This window comes from Lactuca saligna, chromosome 4, assembly GCF_052625555.1.
Source record: "Lactuca saligna cultivar CGN05327 chromosome 4, ASM5262555v1, whole genome shotgun sequence".
In the NCBI taxonomy this organism is placed as follows: domain Eukaryota; kingdom Viridiplantae; phylum Streptophyta; class Magnoliopsida; order Asterales; family Asteraceae; genus Lactuca; species Lactuca saligna.
Window position 1 is genome coordinate 196,789,725 of NC_136420.1, and position 27,022 is coordinate 196,816,746.

Here is a 27,022-nt window from a genome sequence, read left to right on the forward strand (position 1 = left end):
TGATTAATTATTTTGAGTAAATTGATAAATTGTTTTGCAAGAAATCATTAAATAAATCAAATATGGATAATTATGTGATTAAATGTTAATTTAAAATTATTTGTTATTTGATCCTTGTTGTTATGAAAAGTTTCATATTTTTCCCTTTAGGTTTTATAGTTTAAATTTGAACCCAAAAGTTTTGTTGTTTTGAAATTTAAATAATTGAAACCCTAATGTTTTTGAAATGTTTCAAAACTTGCCCTCAAGTTTTGGAATTTAAAAGTTGATTAAAAGTTAATTAGGAATGTTAAATTCTAAAACCCTAGTAATGTTTTGAAAAGTTCAAATACACCTTTATGTTTTTATTAATTAATTAAGGAGTATAATTAAAAGAGACTTAATAAATCCATAAAAGTCTAGGTTAACCATTTAATTGAATTAAAAGTGTAATTGTTAAAGTTAACCACCTAATATTTTAAAAGTGTAAAATGCACCCTATACTATATATAACATTAAAAGTCTAACATTATATATATATATATATATATATATATATATATATATATATATATATGTATGAGTAAAAGTCAGTCTTACCGTTAGTAGGCCTCATTCACGAAGCTGGTCTATAAGGGGTGTTTAAGGAAATTGCCTATGAAATGGCGATTGAATGGGTATCCACTCTTACCCACCGCACTTTTGACTAGTGGAGGGTCGTTAGCCGAACGGGTAGGATAGGACGAAACCTTCCATTATAAGTATAATGAAATACAAAAGTAAGTAAATATTTTTACAAATTCCCAATCTTAGTTACTTAGGCAGAGTGAATTCATGCAATTCCATGAAATTACACTTTGTGCCCTTGTGAAGACGTTAGTGGAGCGTGCATGGTTTACCGGCACACTAAATGGTTCTAAGCAAAGGTAGCAAAGGGTGACTCAATGTTTGTCATAGTTCGGTGGAGCATGTGTGGTTTACCGGCACATCGAATAGGTGACTGTAACATGTGAGGGCACCATGTAACTTTGCATGTTTATTCACACCCGCTTTGTGATCCTCGGCATCCCAGTCACAAACAAGAGGGGCATATCGAGATTTAAACATGCCATTGAAATGTTCAATGAATCTCAAAGGATCTAGGAGTTTTCATAGATTTAAAACTTAAATTTCTTTTTCGTTTTTCATGGTGGAAATTAGTGAATCGTCATTCACTTACCTTCAAATGTTCTGCAACTAGATTACGACATCCCTTTTCTAGGTTGTAGCGTATTCTGTTGGGTCCTAGCCTTGGTATCTCATTTGGGTGATTTACTAAGGACTCAATCGATCAACTAACTTGAACTTGTTTTCTCCCGTTTTGTGGATGTCAAAGTTCGACCACTATGGTCTTCCCAAATCCCGTGGAACAAGCATTCCACATGAAGATGATATTCCACAATTCGATCGAGGAACAAGAAATCATGCTTCACTTCCTCCTCCTCCTCAAATTATTCTCCCTAACCCACAAGATTGTAAAATTGAAAGGTTTAATATCACTCAAGCCCTTTTGGCAAGTAAACATAAAGAAGGAAAGTCGGTGTATGCACACGTCTTAGGGATGAAGTCACACATTGATAGGTTAAGAATGATGGGATCCGTTGTCGGTGAAGAGATGGCTGTTGATTGGATTCTTCAGTCACTTCATAACTCGTATAGTGAGTTCGTAAGAAAGTACTATCTGATGAACCACGACGTGACCCTTAATGATCTCACCTATATGCTTATTGCTGCTGAATCAGCAATGGTTTGGCGCAATAGAAAAGCAAAGTTGATTGGCGAATCTGCCTTCAAGACCTCTATGGATATAGACAATGGCAATGAAAGACATGCAATGATCGAAAAGTTTGATCATAAGAGAAAGGCGATGTCTGAAGTAGTTCCATGTGTTGTTCCAAAAGAGTCAATTTGATTTTATTGCCAAGAGAAGGGGCATTGGAGACAAAGTTGCCCTATTTACCTAAGAGATCTAAGAGATGGGAGAGTCAAAAGTATGACTACGCTTCAGGTAAAATCCACTATCTAACTCCGCTAAGTTCCTATTCATTGATTCTTAATACATGATGTGATAAGATTGCATTTGAATGTTTTGCAGGATCGGTGAAAAGAAAGGAAGCTTGATAAGAGAGCAAGATGAATCTAATCACAAGAGATGGATCTCGATCGCATGGACTTGAAGATTGGATTTGGAGCTTAGATAGTTATGATAGAAATTTTCCTTTTACATAGTTTTCAATAGATTTTGCATTGTAAGGATAAATGTTTTCCGCTGCTTTTATAAATAAAATAAATTTTCGTTTGACTTATTTATTTGTTTACTTCCTTGCTATGAAATCGTTATGAAAATTGATGTTTGCATATTTCTACAACGAATGGATATGATTCTTAGTTATGTTATTTATGGAAATGTCGAGAATTTACCAAATAGGGAGAGTTTCTCATCGCCCAAAGTTTCAATTGGACGGAAATTTGGAATCACGCAACTTGGTTGCATGATGAATGAGAAATTTCATATTTGGAAATTAGACAAATTCGTTGACAAAGTGTCAAGTGAAGGACTAGGAGATCGAGAACACAAAGTTGTGTGTTGATCAAGTTCACCATAAGAGTAACAAAGATATTCATCATGATTTACTAAAGGCTTAGTAAATATGATTACACTTACAAGATTAAGTGTAATTCTGAACTGATTAAAGGGTTTAGATCAATAGTAGAACGAATAAGAAGAATCAATTAGGAAGAAAGATAAAAGTTTCTCCATTCTAAGAAAGAAGGGAGAGTAGCTTTTATGCTTTATAATGGGTCTTAATGATTAAGAACCATATATCAATTGATCCTCTAAGTGAGTCTTAGTACAATTGTATGTTTAAGAAGAGGAATCAAGGATTGAAGAAATGGTCTATCATACTTTGTTCCAATAACAAGTATTAAAGTTAAGATTGTGACAATGAGTGAAAAGTATTAAAGGTTTATAACATTCATCAAATGTGGAAAGTTGTGATGTTTTGGATAAGACAAAGGCCAACTAGGACCAATTTATGAAGTGTTTTGATAAAAGCTACACTAACTCTTGAATATTTGGTTGTCAACAAATGTTTATTGACAAGAGATTCTTATATGTCAAGGAGTTAGTGGGAGTCTTAATGGTCTTGAAAGGTTTCAAGAACAAATCAAATAAACCTTATTGATCATCACTAGCACACGAGTTGAGGTTTACAACCTATCGTGTTAACATTATTTTGTTTCTGTGCTGTTTCCAATTGAGTTAATTATGCATGCGAGTTCTTTGAGTACTCATTTTGAATGCATAAAAGGCAAAGCACCTTGATCAATGAAAGGTACATTGATAGGAAAAGGGTGAGATGCTTAACTACTTAGAAGACATGGTGGGCAGCTGTGCTACCATAAGGCAAGAAATCAAGATTAAAAAAAGTCTCGGTCCATATGAGTTTGAATTTGTCGTTAACTTTGGTTTTAACAAATTCACATGGATAGGAACAAATACACCATTTAAATCTAAGTGTCATAAGATTTCCTCCTTCATGAAAATGATTGTGAGGAAATGCTTTCACTAAGAAAGATTTTAAGAAGATAGTGATTGTAAAATTGCATTCTCGAATTCGATCATGGTTACGGTATCCCTTTCCATAATTTGAGTTGTGAGGTTTGGCAATTAGTCTTAATTGTTGAGACACACATATGAACTATCTAAAGGCAAAGGTGTATAAGTTCAAGAAGCCTTGATAAAAGATTATCAAATCTCTAAGTATTAGAAACATGGACTTAAGAAATTCAATAGGTATTGTCTTTCTGAAAGTTAAGATGTTTATGAATACATGTCGAAGCTAGTGGGAGCATAAGTGTTATGTTCTATAGTAATCATTATGATAGTGGGAGCATAAAAGTTGTGATTATATGATTATTATAGAAAGTATTGCAAGTTGGCAATATTAATTATAGAAAAACAAGAGTTATACCTTGCAAAGTCGTAAGGGTTGTAAAGTTGTTTTGCTATAATTAAGGGAGAGAATATTATGCTTCATTTCAAATCTAAAGGATTAGGTTGAGAAATGTTGATAAATTTAGTCAAAGGTACATAGTGTGTTCTTAAAATTTCGATTATGATTACGTCATTCCTCTTCACAATTCGAATTTTGAGAACATAGCAAATAAAACAGTGTGCATCGTGTCCAATACGCTTCGGGTATAGGATTGATTGCAAATGCTTAGGGTTAAAGGCATTACACGCAGTGCTTTTGCTCATTATTTCTTGCTAAAAGCATCTGCTACGACATTTGCTTTACCAGGATGATTGCATTCATAATCATTTAGCAATTTAAGCCACCTTTGTTGTCTCATGTTGATCTCCTTCAGTTCGAAGATGTTTTGAAGGATTTTGCTGACGATGAACATGGCATACTTCATTCCGTAGGTAATCTCTCCAAAATTTTAAGGCAAACACTATCGCTCACAACTCGAATGCATGAGTAGCGTATTTGGCCTCGTTTGGCTTAAGTTTTTTGGATTCATATGAAATGATTTTATTCCTTTGCATCAATACGCATTCAAACCCTTGGTGTGACGCATCGCAGAATACTACAAAGTCTTATGTTCCGTTTAGAAGAGATAAAATTGGTACAATGTACAAAAATTGTTTCAATTTCTAAAAGGCAAACTTTTATCCGTCTCCCAAATCGAACTTCTTGTCTTTCTGGGTTAAAGCAGTGAGAGGCTTGGCTATTTTGGAGAAATTCTTAATGAATCTTTGATAATAGCCCTAATCCCTAGGAATTAGCATACTTTGGTTGGCGTCGTTGGTGCTTTCCAATCCTTAACCGCTTTGTTTTTCATGGGATCGACATAAATGTCTTTACTGCTTACTATATGGCTAAGGAAATGCATTAATGTAGAACCTGCATTTAGAGACATTTGAATAAATCTTCTCTTTCCTTAATAGTTCTAGAATTAATTTCAATGTTGGCCATTTTCTTCTTTGGTTCGTGAATATATCAATATGTCATCGATAAATATGATCATGAATGTATCCATATAGGGTTTACACACCCTATTCATAAGTTCCATGAATACGGATGGTGTGTTGGTCAGTCCGAATGGCATAACCAGAAACTCGTAGTGACCATACCGAGTCTTGAATGTCGTCTTTTGATTGTATGCTTCTTGAACTCTGAGTTGATGATAGTCGGATCTCAGATCGATCTTCGAGTAGTGGCAAGATCCTTGCAGCTATTCGAACATGTCATCGATCCTTGGGAATGGATTTTGGTTTTTGATGGTGAGTTTGTTCAACTCTTGATAATTGATGCATATCCTAAACGATCTATACTTTTTTTTTCAAACAATACCGGAGCTCCCCATGAAGAGAAGTTTGGTTGGATAAAGTATTTGTCAAGAAGTTCTTGGAGCTAACTTGAGAGTTCTTACATTTTCCATGGAGCCAGCCGATAAGGAGATAATTCCACTGGTCCTGCACCTGGGATTAGATCAATTCGGAATTCGACCTGTGTAACAATAGGCACTCCAGGAAGATCCTCTGGAAATACATCCAGGTAGTCGCACACTTATGGTATATCTTTCATTTCCTCACCCTTGCCTTGCATATCTACCACGTGGGCCAAGAAAGCAAAGCATTTTTTCTATAAACACTTTCTCGCCTTCATGCGAGAGATGACTCTTAAATTCTTCCCTAATTTATCTCCGTAAATCACAATGGCTTCATTGTTGGGTAAAGGTAGTCGAATAGCCTTTGTGTAACTTGAAATCTATGCTCGATGAAGAGATAACCAATCCATCCCGATATTACATCGAAACTTCCAATAGTCATAGGCATTAGGTCGACATGAAAGACATGGTTATTCATGGAGAGAAGGCAATTAGTGAGTATTTCTAAGGTGTTTTCTAACTGGCCATTTCCTACTTCTACCGCGTAAGCTTTCTTAATTTTGCATCATTTATGGTTTATCATGCTTCTAAACTAATGGGAAATAAAACTTCTATCAACACCAATATCAAATAATACGAAAGCATATAGATTTTTGATAGGAAACATACCAATAACCACAGTTGGTTCCTGGAAAGCATCTTATAAACCTATCCCAAATGCTCCTTTTTGGCCACCCAGATTCTTCAATTACGGGTAGTCCTTAAAATGCACTGGTTGGATGCATTTGAAGCAATTATGAGTTCCTCCTGCAACGGTGGTTAAGGTTGTATTGTTTGGGGACTTTCTACAATACTTAGAGGTGTAGCCTCTCAAGTTACAGTTGTTGTAGACCATGTAATTTCCGATATGGTGGAAATTGCACTTAGTGCATTGGGGTAATTTCCCAAAATAGGGTTTGGATGGGGTGAGATTGTTTGTGATTGTGGCATAAACAACCATGGGTTCCGAATTAGGTTTTTGATGCTTGGAGTTTCCCCTTGACTTTCCATAGAACTTCTGTTTCGTACTCCCAGTCTGGTTCTTTTCCATTTATAGGGCCATGGTACCCTGACGGATATACTATTCAATTAATTGATACGCCAATTGCTTAACACTAGCAAAGGTAGTGGTTATGGATGTAGTGACCAAAACTTGAAGTGGTGAAGCTAGTATCCATATATACCTTTCAGTCTTTTTGTATTTCAGGTTCACCATCCCCAGAAAAAGGTTTGCGAGGTCGTTAAATGTGGAGGTGTAGGCAGTCACCTCCGATCCCTTTATTTTGAGATTCCAAAGCTCCTATTCCGGAGCATGGACTTCCTATCAAGGATAGTAATATTCGATAATTTTTTCTTTTAAAAGCTCCCTATCCATGGCATAAGATACATCAGTTACTATGGACTTCACATGATTATTCCACCAAGTCATGGCGTGATCCATTAATGAGCCAGTGGCATATTTGACTTGACGGTCATCAGAGAAAGAACTGACGCAAAATATTGCCTCCATTTTCTTTATCCAGCAGGATAGACCGACAGATCCTTCCATGCCGAAGAAGGATTGGGGTTTGCAACCCATGAAATCCTTGTGTGTACAAGGTTTGGAATTTTTTTGGTTTACAACTAGAGTACCTCCACCATTTCTACTATTCCCAGTGTTTTCGTTATAGGAATTTTTTGGATTTTTTTGGTTTACAACTAGAGTACCTCCACCATTTTTTTGGATTTTTTTTGGTTTACAACTAGAGTACCTCCACCAAGCAGGGCCTGCATTAGCATGGGATCTATTTAAAATGGTAAGTTTGAGGCATTGATAACCGATGGGATTTTAGTGGTTCCATATGAAGTTGCTTTGGAATTTGGAGTTTCTCTTGAAGCTTGGGTTACCGGTAGTATAGCTCCAGAAGTGACTTAAGGAGTTGGTGGTGGAAGAACTCGTGAACTTTTTTGTGGAGGCATTGTCCTAATATGTTTAGACGACCACGTTAGGTTGTTTTACACTATGTAGTCATAAACAAGTATTTATGAGTTACATTTTTATGATATTGTATTAGTGAAATCTGTAGGATTTCCAAATTACAGTGTTAGAGTCTTAACTGATTTTTTTATCTGAGTAATGATAGTGTGTTACAAGAAATATAGATAATGAGTTCCAACTTTAACAAATACTAGAAAGCAGTTTCATAGATTATAACTATTTTTTTCCGGTTATAATGGTTACAAAAGTACCAACCGTGTAAGGTTAGAACTGGAAAAGGTTTACAAATGAGCGTTTGTAAAACAGGAAGTGATAAACACTTGCAGTAAAACAGCTATTACATAAAAATCCTAAGCCTACCCTAGGGCACAAGCCGCCCTACCCTAGGGCACAAGCCGCCCTAAGTGAAATGTCTACCACCCAAAACGTGGAATCAAATAGAAGACCAGCTTATCGAACTGCTCCAAAATCTGCATTTCCTTTGCTCAACAACAATCGCTTAGTGCTCAGCTACATCCAGCCGACTCTCAACAATCTGGGGTACGCCAGGGCTCAAAAATCAACACTCAAATTGTTCGCCTCAGTGTGACTAGCACCCATATGATGGTAGAGGGTCTAGATGGCCACTGTGTCATCCTTCTTAACCTCTTTGAGTCTTCCAACTCTCTGATCAAAGGCCCTAAAAGTAGTACCTGAAGCTCTAAGGAGCTCTTCTAAGGACTGGACTCTATAAGATACTCAGTCACCTTGAATCATTCGTCAAAGGATCGGGTCATTCTTAGGATCATCCCTCAGTGCTATATGTGGCAGAGCCAAAGAAGACTTGCCTATCTCGAATTGTGTAGGATCATTAGTAGCCCTCCTCATCTCAGTGAGCCAAGCTGGCTCATAGGGCAAAGTTAATTTTCTCTTCTAACCCCTAATGGGTCAGAAAGCATGGGTGGATGGGTCCAAGTGATATATTGGAGAAACACTCATCCTTGGGGTCCTCATCAGAAAGGGACCTTTGCTATGATGGTGGTATGGCTGATAATGGGCCTAGGTGGTGAGGATAGTGGATTAGGAGGGGTAGGTTCCTCATCAGTGAGGCCCTCTTCATCCTCTATGGGACTGTCATTGCTTATCTATTGAGCTTGCTACAATACGCCCTCATCATCATATTTTCCAACTTCCTCTGGATCATTATCCTCCTATTCCTATGAAGAATGCTCCTTTTCCAAGAGGTCAGCTGGGGCTATTGGATCACCCTCAGGGAAGTATGGGTGTCCTGTTAGCTATAGCGGGGCCTCATGAAGATCCTATGTATCAGCAAGGTCCATCCAAGTTAGATGGTCGTCGGGTAATCCAACCATCTATATAAAAGGCTTGGAAATTCTTTAGTGTTTTAGTGATAGGTTTTTAAATGTATATGTTTTTAAGACTATATAAGTGTTTTAAGGTTGACATAAGGATTCTAAGGTACTAGGTATCTGCAATGAATATTTGAGAACACTCTTCAATCTCTAAAACTCTCAATCATTATACTCTATTAAACTCCTTACTCAAGGTTGGTTGTATATCGGCCCGACCATAAATAATATAGGTGCATGTTCTAGGTTTATTTTTTGGTATGACTTATGTACGGTACTAACCTTAGTTGAGGCGTTTGACCTAAAGGGTTGAGTTAGTAGTTTTAATTGATGGTATATGTTACAATTTAATTTAGTGTTCTCATTACGGGTTAGAGTATATATAACTCTTATATATTATTATTGGTGAGGTTTGCATTATTATTAGTTTTTGTTTTGTACTCCAAGACTATCAAATACGGATTAGGGCCAGACAAGAAGCATCAGAGGGAAGAATCACTTTAGCATATAGGTTTTCTGTAATCCAACAACCCAAGCGACCCTTCAAAATATTTACCTCTCCCGTAAATATTCAAGAAGTAGGGTAATTAATAATAATAATTTTATTAGTAGCATATTGCTATAGTTGTATTCCTCTTTTGAGGATACGAGTTCTCTATAACCAATTTAGCTCTTATACCAATTTGTCACACCCACAACCAAGGCAGTGGAACATACTGGGTTGTCACACCCGAATACGCATCTCCTTATGATCCCATCCACACAGATTCGGAAAAGATATGGCTCGTCCCAAAAGTAGTATTTTATTTCTGAAAAGAATTTCTTCTTTTGTTGGTGGGTAAAATCTTTTAGGATAAATTTGGTAACTAAATAATTAGTTATATCCGCAAACCATGGCTCCTCCCCTACGGTTACTAGAATGTACTCGTTCGGAAAGTCGTCTCCCATTTTACCCTCTTCCAATGCTTCCAAGTGCGGGTTTTCTAGTCTTGATAAATGGTCGGCAGCTACATTCTCCATTCCCTTTTTATCGCGTATTATAATGTCAAATTCTTGTAAAAGGAGAACCCACCGTATCGATCTTGGCTTTTGCATCCTGCTTAACAAACAAGTACTTAATAGCAGAATGGTTAGTAAAAACAGTGGTTTTAGATAAGATAAGGGCGGAATTTGTCAAAAGCATACACCACGGCTAGTAATTCTTTTTTAGTTGTGGTGTAATTTTCTTGGGCCGGATTCAGAGTCTTACTTTCATAATAAATGGGTCGAAAGTGCTTATCAACCCTTTGACCAAGGACAACTCCTAATGCAAAGTCACCTGCATCGCACATTATTTCAAAAAGTAAGTTCCAATTTGGGGCAATGATGATCGGGGCATTAGTTAATTTTTCTTTCAAAAATTTAAAAGCCTCTAGACACTCTTTAGTGAAATTAAGGGATGCATCTTTTAAAAGTAATTGTGTTAGAGGTCTAGTTATTTTAGAAAAATCTTTTATGAAACGGCGGTAAAAACCCTCGTGGCCTAAAAAACTCCTAATGCCTTTTATATTAGTTGGTGGAGGTAATTTAGCAATTGTATCTATTTTTGCCCGATCCACGCTTTGGATACCTTGTGGCCCAAAACTATACCCTCTTTAACCATAAAGTGACATTTTTCCCAATTAAGGACTAAATCGGTTTTTTCACACCTTGCAAGCATTAAATCCTGGTTAGCAAGGCAATCGTGGAAGGAAGATCCAAAAACAGAAAAATCGTCCATAAATATTTCCATGAATTTTTCCACCATGTCGTGGAATATGGCCGTCATGCACCTTTGAAATGTCGCAAGTGCATTGCATAACCCAAAGGGCATGCGGCGATAGGCAAAAGTCCCACTCGGGCAAGTGAAAGTGGTCTTTTCTTGGTCCATTGGGTCTATAGGTATTTGGAAGTAACCTGAAAATCCATCTAAGAAACAATAGTAACTATGGCCGGACAATCTTTCAAGCATTTTATCAATAAAAGGTAAAGGAAAATGGTCTTTACGAGTGACATCGTTTAGCTTTCGATAATCGATGCACACTCTCCAACCGGTTACCGTTCAGGTCGGAATAAGCTCGGTCTTCTCGTTTATTACGGCCGTCATCCCTCCTTTCTTGGGTACCAGTTGAACCAGACTAACCCATGGACTATCGGAAATAGAATAAATAATCCCCACATCTAAAAGCTTGACTACTTCCTTCTTGACCACTTCTTGCATGTTTGGGTTCAATCTTCTTTGGTGTTGCACTACCGGTTTTGCTGCTTCCTCCAGGTTGATCTTGTGAGACCAATAAGAGGGTCTTATTCCCTTGATATTGGTGATACTCCATGCAATGTCACTCTTCCTCTTCTTCAAGACTTGAACTAATTCTTCTTTTTCAGATTTGGAGAGGTCAGAAGCTATTATAACAGGTTTTTGTTGACCATCTTCAAGGAATGCATACTCCAAGTGATCTGGTAGTGCCTTGAGCTCAGTTTTTGCGTTCTGCATGCTGAACACGTCAAGTATAGGTAAATTAATCGTCGATTCCTGTGTCAAATTCATGATTTCTCGGGATTCTTCAGATGGAGTCGGCGAGTAGATCGGGCCTACTCGGCGAGTAGGTTGCTCCATGGTCTTCATTAACTCATCATAAGCAGCTTCTTCCAGTAGTCTCTCTATTTCCAGTAGGTCTTTTTCAGCATCGAGTTTTTCATCAAAAATGATGGTGGATTTGTTTGATTCTTCATTATTCCATTCCTCCATCAATTCATCCAACACATCAATTGAAAATGTCGTATCATCACTATTCCTTGCATGCTTCATGGCTTGATCAACCCCAAAAGTGATTGAATCACCCCCCACCCGTAGTGTAAGTTTTGAATCTTGCATGTCAACTATAGCGCTTGTTGTGTTAAGGAAAGGTCTTCCAAGGATGATCGAGACTTGAGGATCCGCTTCCATGTCCAAGATTATAAAATCTGCGGGTTACACGAACTTATCCACCTTTACCAAGAGATCTCCACAGATTCCTCGTGGGAATGTAACAGTTTTGTTTGCTAAGTGGATTGCCATTCGGATTGGCCTTGGTTCCGGGAGATCTAGTTTCTTGAAAAATGAATATGGCATGAGGTTTACACTTGCTCCTGAATCGGCCAAAGCATGACTGGTGGCCAAATTCCCAAATTGACAAGGCAACGTTAAGCTTCCCGGGTCACCCTTCTTCTTCGGTAGCTTGTTCAACATGGCAGCTGAGCAATTCTCATTGAGAACCACTTCACTCACTTCTTCTATATTCCTTCTATTAGTTAGCAGTTCCTTGAGGAATTTGGCATATTTTGGCATTTTTGCAACCACTTCTATGAATGGTATGTTGATTTGAAGAGCCTTTATGTGTTCTAGAAATTTTTGGTAGTCTTCTTCATTCTTTTCTTTCTTAGCTCGAGCTGGATATGGAAATGGAGGCTGAAATGGCTTTGCAGGAATCTGACTTATTTTTGATTAGGCAATAGACTCGTCAAGTCTATATTCTGGACTTGGTGAGTAGGGTCTGTGTCCAGCGGATTTTGACTTTGGCTCGGTTTTTCTGCATCCTCCTTTTGTGACTCCTTGGGCTCTTCATTCTGAATAGGCGCCAGAGGGGTAATTATCTTCCCACTTCTAGTTGTCACAATATTTATATGTGTGCCTCGTGGGTTGTTTTCGGTTTTACTAGGAAGTTCTCCCGGTGACCTTTAAATTATTTGTTGGGCAAGTTGCCCCAGCTGTGTCTCAATGTTATAGATAGATGCTTGCTGATTTCTAAGTATTGTTCTTGTCTCTTGTATTGTAGCATCATGGTCATTGTGTCTATTTTCTGAAGCAGCTACAAATTTAGTAAGCATATCCTCCAAACTTGGTTTTCTTTCTTGCACTGGCTCCTCCTTTTGGTAAAACCCTCTTCCTTTTTGTTTATACTTCTCCTCCTTAGCTTTCTTGTACTCTTCATAAGGAAGCCACTCCTTCTTTGGTTTTCGCCAGTCATCATCATATTTGTCACCACTGAAGTAGCATGCTTGCACCTTCTTGTTCCCATTCTTGTCTAAGTCACAATCTCTAGTAAGATGAGGTCCATTACAATTCTCACAACCCACCCAAATAGCATGTATTGTTTGATCCATTTTATCCATCCTTTTATCCATGGTTTTCAACATAGCCATGATTGCTGACAAATCTTCTGAAGCTGCATAAGCTGCCCCTTCGTCACATCATTCCTTGGGTTGTGGTATTCCCCAGAATTCTTAGAGAATTCCTCAATTAGTTGCTTTATCACCGGGGGTGCTTTCTTTGTGAGTGGGCCTTGTCCTTGTTGTAACATTCACTCCATCATAGAAAATGGAGACTTCTTGTTGACTATTGAGATCATGATGTGGGCAATTTCTTAATAGACTTTTGTACCTCTCCCAAGCCTCATAAAGTGATTCTCCAGCTTGTTGCTCAAATTTGGCTATGGCTTTCTTTAACTTATCTATTTTGGAATATGGGCAAAATTGATCAATAAACTCTTCTTTCATCTTGGCCCATGTAGTGATGGATCCGGAAGCATTCGAAGTAGCTGAGTTTCGCGAGGCACGTTTGGAACATTGAAATAATCAGCTACATCATTAACTTCATCCAAGTGTTTGTAAGCATCTTCATTGTCTTTTCCGTAGAAGGGGGTTTCCTTGAGTTGAGCAAGTATGTGACACTTAAGCTCAAAAGTGGTAGTCGTGGGAATTGAGGGTTGCACAAGTCCCGGGTCGGTATCATCGCGTATCCTCTTCTTCCATTCCCCCATGGGGACTTCATCGATGTTAGCCATAGGAATAGCTAATTCGTCGCCGGAATCGGAGTCGTGCCCGAATGTAGGTTCTTCTTCTTCTCCGGTTTCGTACTCGGTGTCCTCTTTGATTGGGTCTTCGCTTGCTAAAGAGGCGTTGGATGCTCCTGATTTTCTTCTCTTCTTCTTACCAAAAACCGTCTTCAAGCTAGACAAAGGCGACTTCTTAGGTGTATTCGAGCTTTCAACGTCTTTGCCTTTGTTTTTCCTCAACGCGAATTCTGGGTCTTCAAAAGGTGGAACCAGTGGAGTGTTGGATCCTCTGGTCATGAAATTCCTACAACAAAACAAGAAAAACACGTCAAAAGAACAAAGAAATGAAACTGAAAGAAATTAAAAATTAAACTGTCAAACAGCAGGGTACTCGCCGAGTAGAGTCGAATGCACTCGGCGAGTAAGTTGTATAAAACTCAAAAATAGACAAAATTAGATAAAAACGACTAAAAACTAATAAATACTAAAACTTAACCTACTTACTGAATTACTAAAAAAAATAACTTTGTGCAAGATAAACTCACACAAAGGATCGCTAAAACTAGGAATTAGATTTAATTTTTGAACCGTTTCCTGGTAACGGCGCCAAAAACTTGATGTGTGTAAAAATGCACTTGTTTTATTCCTACTCTAAAAATATAATTTTAGCACACAAAGGCAGTGAACCTGTTTTTTAGTGGTATAGTTAAATAAGTAGGGTATCGAACTCAGGGAACAGAAATAAAAGTAAAGGGTTTTTCTCTAGTTTTAACTAGACAAGTAATAAAAGTAAAGGGTTTTTCTCTAGTTTTACAAGACTAGAAACTTAAACACACCTCCTAACACGTAATTAACTAAACAACTAAAAGAAGTAAAAATTCACCAAATTTAATAAAAGGTTTCTGTTTAGGTCCAATTAATTCACTCATATGGTCAATTTTATGATAGAATAATATATTGATTGTTATTGGTTACCAACTATAGTGACTAGGTTCGCATTCACTATTACCAACCCTTAGAAAATTACTCAATTTAAGCAGTGATCAAGTGTTTAAACTAATTAACTCCCTAGTTCAATTATTTTGATTAAATAAGATTTGTAATTGGTTAATCAAATTGGCGGTTCAACTAACCTCTTGTTTGTTGGTTTACCAAACAAGCTCACACATTAATTTACCCATTCTCTAATTAATCCTAGTTTCATATTCACTAATCCTAAGCATATAATGAAGTGTTCACATAAATCATATGAGGTTGACAATTAAGAGATGTTCATGCAGCCTAATTGTCTTCCAATTAATAGAAAACAGTTATAATCAATGCATAAGGTTCTTTAACAAACTTAATTTAATAAAATCACCAATAATCAATCAAACAAAATAATAAATCACACCATAGGAGTAAATTAATCTTTCCTAAACAGAAACTACGAGATTTAGCTCATGATTACAATCATAGAGAAGCTAAAAACGAATTCAATTAAACTAAACATGATTCACTTCTAGATTAAGTGGAAAATTTAACGTAAGTCACCTTGAGTCTTCTTAATAACCAAAGATTAGGGTTCTTCAGGTCTCCAAAGGTATCTGCAGTCGCAGGTTGCTCTCCAAGGAAGCCAAAAAACTCTCCAATTCAGAATGTCAACCAATATTTATAGTTATCTCAAAACCGGGTCTACTCTGCGAGTAGGTGCCCAACTCGCTGAGTTGATAGGAGAAATCCGTATACGACAAGGATTTTTGACTTTTCTTCGCGAATATTCTTGGTAACTCGCCAGGTAGGTGCGTGGACTCGCTGAGTATCTCCATATTTTCTCCTCTTTCTTTATTCTCTAGCTTCTAATTGCTTCTCCTTCTTCTTTTTTGTTTCCAAGCATGTCTTCTGGATTGAAAATATAATTTAGACATTATTAAGTACTTTTTGTCCATATTATGCAAATAATTAGCTAATAATTGATAAAAATCTATACTAAACATATGACTAATTATGCACATATCACAATAGAATGTTACCATTCAACTTCAATGGTGGATGTATGCTCGAATCCACAAGGAAGGAAGTATTGAAATCAAATTTGACTTATATGGTGTTGATTTTTCGAATCTGATATCAAGTTGGGGGTCAAAAGCCGATTCTGAATGATAGATTTGTTTGGAATAGTTTAGTTGATGTTCAAATCATTGTGTTGCGTTGAGTTACAGTTGGAGTCGATGTTTGAAGGAAAAATAAGGAGTCGATTGGTTATACCAAAAACAAAGAACGAATTTTGAGAACGAAAATTTTAGAAGTTTTGTTTACAAAATTGAAGGTTATTTGACTGAGGAATGGTTGATTGTGTGTTGATGTTAGAGTTCAACATTTAGTATGTCACTGACAATCGATTCTTGATTTGGAATCGATAACTTTTATGAATGCGTGGGTTCATAAATTGAGGAGGGGAAAGTGTTTATATTCGAAGAATTGATATTTGGAGTCAATTGATGAATATTGGGTTTGAGGAAATAACGACACTTTGATGTCGTGTTTGGATGAATTGAATATATGAAAAGCGAAGCATGAATTTTTTTACGAAGGTTAACTGGGTATGGATTGAACGAAGGGGAGTGAAAATTTTCGTACGAAGGGTGTTGAGATTTTGTACGAAGGGTTGTGAATTCCTATGAATTGAAAAAGAAAACCAAAGTTTCGTAAATGACCCTTAAAGTTTCGTTAATTTGGCAAGATTTTGTAAATTGGGCAATGTTCGTATGTTATGAAGAAAAATGAAAATTTTTCGAAATCAGTCGCTGAACTTTCGATTTTTTGGTGACTTCGACAAATGGATCAACTTTCGACAATACGACAATTTTCACCCAACTTCGACAATTGGGTGAAGTTTCGACATTTTGGACAACATTTCGTATGTTTTGAAGAAAGGGCAGAATTTTCAAAAATCAGTCCCTGAAGTTTCGAAAATTTGGTGGTTCATACCCAAATTCGAAAATGGACTGCTTTTGCTGAGAATTTGAAGAGAATGTATTTCAGGCCCCTACAGTTTGTTCAAATTGATGCTTTATACCCAACTTTGAAAAAGGGGAAGAGTTGCATATTTGGCTGTTTTGGACGCACCGGGTCACTGCAGAATTTTGAAATTGACAATTTCTACTCATTTTTGAGAAATTTTGTCAAAGGCGATCCGTGAACGAAGCTAAAAATTGAATATTTTTTGGATTTTCTGGATTAAAGCACAAAATTTATGCTACATGTTAAGGGGGGAGTTTTGATACAAAAATTTTTGAATAGACCACGTTCTCTTTCTTTGAAGGTTTTATAATCAAATTTCGATTATAAAAAGTGGGAGAAATTTATATGGAAATTCGAACGTGAAATTTTCATATTACGCGGATTTGAAGACCGAAGTGACCTTGAATTTTTGAGGCTTACGAAATGATGCAATTGGAAGTTCGGAAGTGATTTATTTTCGAAATGGGTTTGGTTTTATTGAAGATTTTTGGGGTGTGTTTTTATGCTTAACTTTTGGGTGATCAATTTGGAGTTTGAGAAACTCGTGATCATTTGTTGATGCTTAGTTTGTATGGTCTCACATCCTAGAGAAATTCCTTTACCTAGGGGATCAAGTGGTAGTTGATCAATGAACTAATATCTTTTGGTATAGGGCGAAGGTAAGGGCTTGGGCATGGCACGAGGGTTGTTAAGCTCACATCCGTTGTAAGACTTTGTAAGAAATGATGGATTGTGCCCTCTGGTCCTTTCCTTTCCCAACTATAGTGGAACTTTCCCAAAGGAAATCTTTTATCTTCTTGCCGGGAAAGAGTTTGATTACTAAGTTCGATTACCATAAGTCGAAGTTCAAACATTATATCTCCGATATATAGGATATAATGTCAGAAAAAAATAAATTTTGGTAGATAGTGTGGCTTGACAATGTTGAGGTAAGACTATCGCGAAGTAAACATAAGGTAGAGGGAGTTTTTCTACTAAGAGTTTTGCACAAATTTCATTTCTTATCCCTTCTAGTTTAAGCCTTTCCTTCCTATGTAACCAAGTCCTCCTATGAACCTATCCCCGCCTAAAGGATAGGATAGGATAGATTACAACTATAAAGTAAAGGTTGTCTTCGAGCAAGCTCTTAGCTTTCATCGTGAGTGAGAGAGGAATTGAGGTTGATTCAACTCAAGCAGCTTGCACATGATTGTCTTGTGTAGTGTGTGATATCTTTCCTTTGTTAAGGTGTAAGTGTGTGTGTTATTTATGTAGATGTAGATCTATGTCCCTTTTTGTAACAGCATGCATATTCAATACATCTCTTGAACACCTAAATCACCATGTTCATTGTGCAATTTTTAATTCCACATGCCAAACCATGTTTAGGGATAGTTTGAGAGGTGATTATTGTGAATTGGGATGAAAATGGAGAGCCAAGTTCCCTTTTTATAGTGTTTATCCAGCCTTGCTAGTCTAGATGTGCATCATACTCTCATAAAAAGTCAAACACTCCAAGATCATCCATGCTTTGTAGTAGAATGAGAAGTACACTCAATCTAAGTAAGAGGAAGGTGTTTGGACATGGGGAGGAAGGAAGAGGCCAAATTTGGATGATTTTGATCATGTCATGCAAGGATGGTGGGCCATGGTGATGTCACACATAGCAAAAAGTCCCAAAAATCCTTCTACTTTTGCATGCAAAAATCCCGAAGTCTGATGTTTTTTTTCAAAAGTGACGAATGATAGAGTACAATTACAGTATTGTAAAAACTCAAACGGATTAATTTTTTGAGTTGTAGAACTCTGGGAATTCGCGTTTAAAGATTCGCATCTAATTAACCTAAAACGTCTGATTTTTCGACTTTTGCAAATAGTTTTACTAAAAATATTTTGAGTTTACAACTAAATATTAGACCATAGTTTGAGTCCAAAAGCGATCTCGAAATTCCATCTGAGGTATGCAAGTGCCTCAACGGATAGAAGCGGTTTTAGCAGTTTTGAGAAAATCAATATTATACTGGTTTTGTTTCTTATAACGGTCGTACATTTTGCAAATGAACTTCGTTTTGGTCGTTATTTATATTTTTGAAAATAGAGTGAATATGTACTAAAAGACTAGAGTGTTTTCTTTTCACATAAATGTTCAATATGAAATTTTAGTTTTTCAGACGTATTAACTAGGGTTGTAGTTTGAGTTGTTTGATTCATTTGAGATTTTCCACATTGGAAGTAAGATACTATCTGGTATCTTATAATAGTTGTAATGACACTATATATTTTTCAAAATATGTATTAAAGCTCAGTAAGTCAAGTTATAAAGAAGTTTGCATTAAACTGACTGTCTACAGTTTCATATCTAAACTCTGGGATGTCACATGAAGTGTAGTATTGGTTAAGTCTTGCACCATGCATGTAAGAATGTACCTTACTCTTCCATTTATTATGCTTAATCTGGTGCACATGAGGAGGTATAAATGGAGAGCTTTGCTACTAGTTTTTGGTTATTCTTTCCATCTTATTCTCTTCTTTTCTTGTTGTCAATAACCGAGGACAAGATGACCTCCCATCTCCTATTTTGTCTTGCAATTCGGTGTAAGAGTTAAGGGTTCATATGTTGTTTCTCTTTAAGTTTCATTTTGTATAAAATTTCAAAGTTTAAGAACAACATATATATAAGTGAAGACTAACATGTTTTGGTAGTTTACTCTTGATTGGTGGATACTTGTAAACAACTTCTTCTTTGGAGCTTTAGGCATCACTTCATTAACTTTCATCTCCCATGAGAATCAATAACTTAAAAGGTTGTAATATTTTGCTTTCTATGGTTGTTTGAATCTTTCTTAGCTTTTCAAAAGGATCCTTGGTGGGTAAAATGATTTTAAGTTTATTCAAATGTAAAATTACTCCGGTTGCTAAACTTGTAGTTTTTACTATTTGTGAATAAACCCCAACATCAACATGTTATCGTCTAGACTTGGTATATCTCAGCCGACAGTAGGCCAGGATAAGTGGTAATATGTCATTTTCAATAATGGAATATATCATGTCGATGTCCTTAGATCAAAACTTGATTATCTTCAATCGACGATTTATGAAGTTGTTATACCATGGATACACGAAGTTCCGATCAAATCACGACCTTTATTTGGAGAGCAAACTTGGGATGTATCCCCACAAATATCGCATTAATGAGAAGAGGGGTGCCAATTACATCCACAATATGTACCTATTGTTCACAGGTAGATGAATATGTTGGTCATATCTTAATTTGTTGCCCCTTTGTTATTACAGTTTGGGAATGGATCTTTAAATTGTGTGATATTCATACCCGACAATTTGCTACTATTGGAGAGTTGATCAAAATTGCAAGGAATTGGGGAAATTGCCCAAAACGGGGGAAGAACCTTATTAGCGTGTGCTATGGTGCTATACGGATGATCTGGAAGTCAATATGGGATTGGGTATTCAAAAACCCAACAAAGGTTGCGGATAACATCAAGTCTCTAGTGTATACATGGGTGAAGCATACAAGAACGAATTGTCATTATAAGTAGGTTGAGTGGTATGTTTTCCCACTAAGTTGTTTTTAAAGCTTTGTGTAATCTCGACTCACGTCTATCTCTTTTTTGCCTTCTCTAGTTACTTGTTGGTTAAACAAAAAAAAAAAAAAAAAAAAAAAAAAAAAAAAAAAAAAAACATATATTCATTGGGGGGTGGGGGTGAGGAAGGGAGAGAGAGAGAGAGAAAGAGAGAGAGAGAGAGAGAGAGAGAGAGAGAGAGAGAGCAATGTTTTAAAAATCAGTTTTTTAGTTGAACCGGTATAGCGATCGGTTTCCTGTTCAACCGCTTCGACCGCCGAGTCAACCGGTTTCTATAATTTTCATTTTTGTACTTATTTTTCTGCACATGCATACATATATAAATAATAAATTTGACGTGTACAAGTTCAAACATTAAAAATACACATAAAAATAAGTTGTAGACCAATATAAATACATTAAAATAACAAATAACTATAAGTTTTTACATCAATTCACACACATCAAAAACAAAATAAAGTATTACACGAAAACAAAATATAGTTTCAAATGAATACAAGTGCATCAAAAAACATCATAATATATATCATATGTTTTTATTTAGAGAAATCTAAATAGATGTGAAAAAGTTTACCAAAGTTTATTATTGGAAATGGTTTTTTTCTATGTATTTTTATTTAATTTAACCGGTTCAACCGGTTTTTCTAAAAACCGGCCGGTTCAATCCGGTTCAGAAATTGATATAAAACCGGTAATAGTTGAACCGCTCTTTTCCCCGGTTCCCGGTCCAACCGGTTCGACCGGCCGGTGCAAACCGGTTTTTAAAACACTGAGAGAGAAAGAGAGCAAATTGGAGCATGTTGAAGCCCGATGCGGCGTATAGCATACCATTGTCACCGCACCCTCGATGTCGTTCCACTCCCTTTAGTTTTACTTGCTTGTATGAAATCGATGCCCATGATATACATTAAATAGGGTGAAGTGTCGGTGTGAACTTAATTTGCCTTATGATTTTTGGTTCCGATATCTAAGTAGCTACATTTATTGTAATATGCTTACCTACACACCACCCAAATATAGTCGGTCATTATAATTCAATGTGCACCCAACCCGTTTAATAACCATTTTTAAATAGCAAAATGATGTGGAAATATTATCACATTTTAGGGCTATATATAGCTCTACCACTAATTATAAGTTATGCTTAGAACAAAGGAAAAAAAGAAGATAAAAAAAAAAAAAAAGAAGCTCTTGATATGGAAGGAGAGGTCTACAATCTAATAGTAGATGGAAGTATTGTTTTGGCATCACTTTTCTATTGCTATGGCGTTGGCTTGTTTATTGGGCAAGGTACAACTAGATTCATGGTTCTATTTCCAGTCATATGTCTCTTCCTATGTCTTCCATTAAATCTCCACACCATGTTTTTATCTTCACTAACCTCTTTCTTTATATCCTTGCTTGGAACCTTCAAGCTCGTTCTATATGCCTTTGGCCGAGGTCCCTTGTCTTTGTATCCACCTCTCTCTTTATCTCACTTCATATTTACTACTTGCCTACCCATTAAAATCTTATCAAATCAAGAAAAATCGTTTCAAATGATCACCAAGAACAAGAAATCCCTCAAAGATTATGTTCCTCCGATTCTACTGTTTATCGTAATACTTATGGCACACAGTTACAAATATCGTCTTCACCCGTTACTTACCACATCTTTACATGCATACTATCTATTCGTTCTTCTCGAACTCTTTCTAGCCTTGACAACGTCTTTATCAGGATATATAGTTAGAGTTGAATTCGAGCCACTGTTTGATAACCCTCACCATGCTACATCGGTGCAAAACTTTTGGGGAAAAAGATGGAACATCTTGGTGTCTAACATACTACGTGCTACGATATACCATCCTTCACGTTCCATCTTTAGCTATGTGGTTCCTCAAAGATGGGTATCACTGCCTGCTGTTTTTGTGACATTTTTAGTGTCTGGAGTAATGCACGAATTGGTCTTTTACCATCTTGGGCGATTGACACCAACAGGAGAACTCACTTGCTTCTTTCTAATTCAAGGGGTTTGTGTTGGAATGGAGATTGTGATCAAGAAAACCATGGGTGTGCGATTTCAACCCCCGCCTATTGTGGCCCAGACATTAACTTTGTCATTTGTGATGCTTACTAGCTTTAGGCTGTTCTTCCCATCTTTCTTGCGTCTAGATCCGTATGGTAGAGTTTGTAGAGAGATTATGGCATTTCTAGGTTTCGTTAAGAGTGGTAAAGTACTTAGCCCCATTGAGTATGCATGCCCCTTCACGTGAAAAAGGTCCAAAATCTACTTAAATAACCTACTGATCAAGGGTCGGAGTTATTGTATGTTTCTTTGCTCTAGTGTCATAAATGTTATTTGGATTATGTTTAAACCTTAGGGATAAAAAACAATTAAATGTGTATATATATTTTGGCTTACCCCTTTTAAGTTAACTTTGCAAATTGAATTTATTCGAGCAATTGGCCTTTGATGCAAAGTTGATCTAAAAAGTGAAAAACGAACAAAACAATGGTAATTAGTATATGAAAAACATTAACTAATTAAACCAAAACAAAATATCGAAAAGTAGAATTTATAATTAATATATGAAAAACATTAACTTGTTCATAAAAAGAAATGTGGAGATCAAGAATTCAGAATTAATAAGGATATATATCTTAATTCCCCAAACATAACAAGACACGAATATTAAGATGTGGAAAAATATGATGTTTCTCAAAACAAAACAAGCAGGCCGGTCCAGACGATGGGCAACCCGGGCGACCGCCCAGGGCCCACGACTCCTGGGGCCCAAAATTTATGGGCTATATAGTGTATATATATATAAAACAATTATTGCCAAAATGATTTTTAGGGCCTAAAGTTGGTTTAAACTCAAACTAGCTTAAAAGATAAACAATTTGGCTTGCTTCTTATTGTTAATTGAATGTGTTTATAGTCAATAATAAATGATATTTTTTTAATCTTTATTATATTTTCCTTTAATGGGCCTTTATTTTTTCTTTTCGCCTCGGGCCACATATATATTTGGACCGGCCCTGAAAACAAGAATGAATCAAAATTCAAAATATTAAGCTAAAATTACAAAACAAGAGATTTAAACGATGCTATGTGGAAAATCAGAATTCAGAAAAATACAAAATCAATAAACTACTAAACAATGTTTAACCAACAATAGTTAGTAGATTCTTTCCCAAAAAAAAAAAAAAAAAAAAAAAAAAAAAAAAAAAAAGATAGTATAGACATAAGTCAGAATTTACTTCAATTCTCAAGAACAAAGTCAAGCAAGTTGCTCACAATTAAACTTGGGGTCACCATAGGTACAACTTCACTTGGTTCAGCAAAATCACTAAACATCAGTGTTAAAATACTAAAAGATGAAAACGCAAAAGTGAAATATATATTTGATGAGTTCACTTGTAACGTCCTAATCCTGCAGTTTGCAATACTGGTAATTTCGATAATAATTGATGAGGTGTTTTTATCAGGTATTTTTTTACGGAGTTAGTTATCGATTACTAAATTTACAGTACATGTCATACAATAATACCTATTATATATTCGATAATATTCCGTACTTAATATTGATTCGAAATTTGTTGACAGGTATTTCAGAAATTTGTTGACATATATTTCAAATGTTACCGACATTATGTTATATTTCATATATAAAAGTATTCATTTGCTAAGATATATCGTAAAGAAAAGGATATATAATAATATGAAGTACGTTTTCTTTATAACATAAAAGAGAAAGAAAATCGTATGTATGAAATGTTTTCATCAAACATACATCCATTACCATACATAAATAAATTAAATATATTTATTTATGTAGGATATACGAATACTTTGGATAGGCACTAAAAGTATATATGTAACCTTTATTTGGGATAAGAATGTTGAATGGATACGTGTTGATTTTAAAGCTACTTTCAAATATAGTATTACTATAAATAGAAGCATTCGTCGTTTTTTTCAATCATACAAATATATTACTATAAATAGATGTATTTCAAACAGAATACATATATGGCAAAATAAATATTTTAAATCTATAAACTTTTTGAAATGGTTTATGAAAATTAAAACATATTGTAAATGGTTTTTACTTAAATGTTTATAAAGTTACTATTGCTTATAATTGTGATAAATCTTAATTATCTTTTAGGTAAATGGCAGTAAAGTTACTGTGTTTTCATAAACTTCTCTTTTTAAAATACCTTTTTTAATTATAATTTAGTCGTTAAATTTTCTATTTTTTGCAATGTCAACCACTTAGTTGGTCAACTAGTAATTCTTTGTGTCATTTTTTTGGTGACGTAACATTAATCGTGACATGATAACGTATTGTCTTTTGGTTAAATTACATTTTGGACGTCAAATTTGAAGGAAAAAAAAAAAAACTAAAATATAGAAATTTTTATGATAATTATCCAAAATATAATGATTTTTTTTTTAACTAGTAGAACTTTGTTTATTTTTATAATGACTTTGTAAAAAAGTAGACCCTCATCTTTAGACTATATTAGAACCCACAATTGAACACTCAGACCATCCAAATGGAGGAGGAATGATAGATACACTCCCATAAGGTACTTCATACCTTGTACAAGCAGAAGACAAATATTGTTAGCAATTCGAACCTTATGAATACCATTCGCCATCGCCAACAAAATTATTAGTTATTCCATCCTTATAAATAGAGTAAATTACACGAATGGTCCCTATAGTTTAGGGTAACTCGGGCATTTGGTCTCTAACTTATTTTTTTGATTCGGAAGGTCCCTACTGTTTGTTTTTGTTATGCGTTTGGTCCCTATCTTACCTAAAAAGACTATTTTGCCCTTGATTTTTTTAATTTATTTAAATAAACACAACCCCAACCCTACTCATCACCTTACCTTACATACTCCATCATTTTTCCTTATTTAAATAATAGTATTTTTAGGTAAAATAGGGACCAAGTGCGTAACAAAAACAAACAGTATGGACCAAACGCGTAACAAAGACAAATAATAAGGACCTTCCGAGTTAAAAAAATAAATTAGGGACCAAACGTGCAAATTATCTCAAACCATAGGGACCATTCGTGTAATTTACTCTTATAAATATCATTCACCAAGAAAGTTTCGACCCTTCACTCTTACATTCTTCTCTCATGATCATACTTATACTAACTTGAGGGTTGTAGCATAATACCATCTCTCATCTTCGATTACAGATTTGGTTTTATAGTGATTCTTTATCACAACTAGCATTTTTGGCTAGGAAATTATGTCCTTATGTGAACATCAACAATTGTAAAGCTTGTGCTAAAACGTTAAGGTTTACATTGTGATTCCTAATAAGCCATGTATTGTTATAACGCAAAACATAAATCTCTCCCAAATCTCTCTATGTATCTCAAATCTCTCCAAGTATCTCAAATCTCCCCCAAATCTCTCCATGTATCTCAATTCTCTCCCAAATCTCTCTATGTATCTCAAATCTCCCCCAAATTCCCCATTGTAGTTTCCTTAGTTAAAACCAACTCAAAATGAAAGAAGAAAACTTTAAAGAGCAAGCCCAGATCAGAACCTCCTAACCGCACCGGACAGCTTCGCACTTCGGAACCTTCGGATTTGGCTCCAGGATCCCTTCACCTGGACAATCTCGCTCCGAACAACCTGCTGATCCGGAACTAATGACTTCGAAAAGTTTCTTACCACTCTGGAAGATCTCGCAGCTTCGGACTGAAAGCCTTCACAGCCTTAGAATCTCGCAGCATCGGAAGGAAAGGACTCTGGATTGGGGCTTACTTCGCAACCCTTGACTTCGGAAGCTACTGTGCGACTCCGGAACCTGAGAAGCAATTCGGAACTAGTGGTTTAACTCCGGAATTTGAGGCTTGGCTTCAGATGTCGTCATTTGACACTGGATTTCGGACCATTTCATCATTTTAATACATTTTGACGTCGAGAATCCCACCAAACTCATATTTTTCGTAACTTAGATCCCTTAAAACCCTATTTTATGCCAAATTTGATCATTTAAAATGATATTTAAGATTTAGGAAGGTATTATTCCAAATCATAAGATGTAAATAAGATAAGGATAAGAGTGTTGACTTTGTTGATTAGATATTGTTCCCCATTTCCCCAAGTATTTTAATATTCAACATGTATCCATGAAATTAACCAACGGATTCCCAAGTAAATATCACATCAAAATTTCCTACTCCTTATATTTGGACGACTTCCTTCCAAAAAGCTCCGCCATCTCTTGTCATTTTACCTCCTGCCTATTTCCATTTTCTCTCAAGAATAACTTCAAGCTTCACAAGGAGTTACAGTCTTCAAGCTTACTCTAATCTTTTGTGAGTATTTCGTAAATCTTTAGTAATTTAATACATTTCTATGTTCATGTCATCCTATTTACACACAATAAAATGTGTTGAACCCTTAGGATAAAATTACCTCCAAGGAAGTTCATCCTCTAATTCAAGAGTTCGGGTTGAGATCTTTACACCATCACTCCAACTCATCAACCAACTCAATGTGAGCTTCATACCCCACCTGTCACAAGTTTTCACTCTTTTAGGGGAGAATACAAGTCAAGGGTCTTGTGAAATCCTAGTATATTTGCTTGTTTATGCATGTACATGATTTATGTGCATAAAGTTATGAACTCCATATAATGATTCAAGAACTCGATATTTTTAGCAAGTCTCAAGGTTTTGAACTATATATCACAAAATATATGCTAGAAACAAAAACTAACATGTTTATGAAATATATAGTTCATGAATTGATATGTCTAGCACCATAACGAATTACTTCAAGAAAATGCTTAAA

General features: G+C 35.8%; 1 non-coding gene and 2 pseudogenes across 1 annotated transcript; 2 read left to right on the forward strand and 1 right to left on the reverse strand.

Moving 5' to 3' along the window:
* Window positions 1-9,450: 9,450 nt before the first annotated feature.
* Window positions 9,451-11,749, reverse strand: LOC145040411 (uncharacterized; annotated as a pseudogene).
* Window positions 11,750-13,183: 1,434 nt separating this feature from the next.
* On the forward strand, window positions 13,184-13,290 carry LOC145044651 (small nucleolar RNA R71). Its single transcript, XR_013681598.1, has one exon. It is a non-coding gene; the product is annotated as a small nucleolar RNA R71 (small nucleolar RNA).
* Window positions 13,291-21,362: 8,072 nt separating this feature from the next.
* Window positions 21,363-22,786, forward strand: LOC145038987 (acyl-CoA--sterol O-acyltransferase 1 pseudogene; annotated as a pseudogene).
* The last annotated feature ends 4,236 nt before the right edge of the window (window positions 22,787-27,022 follow it).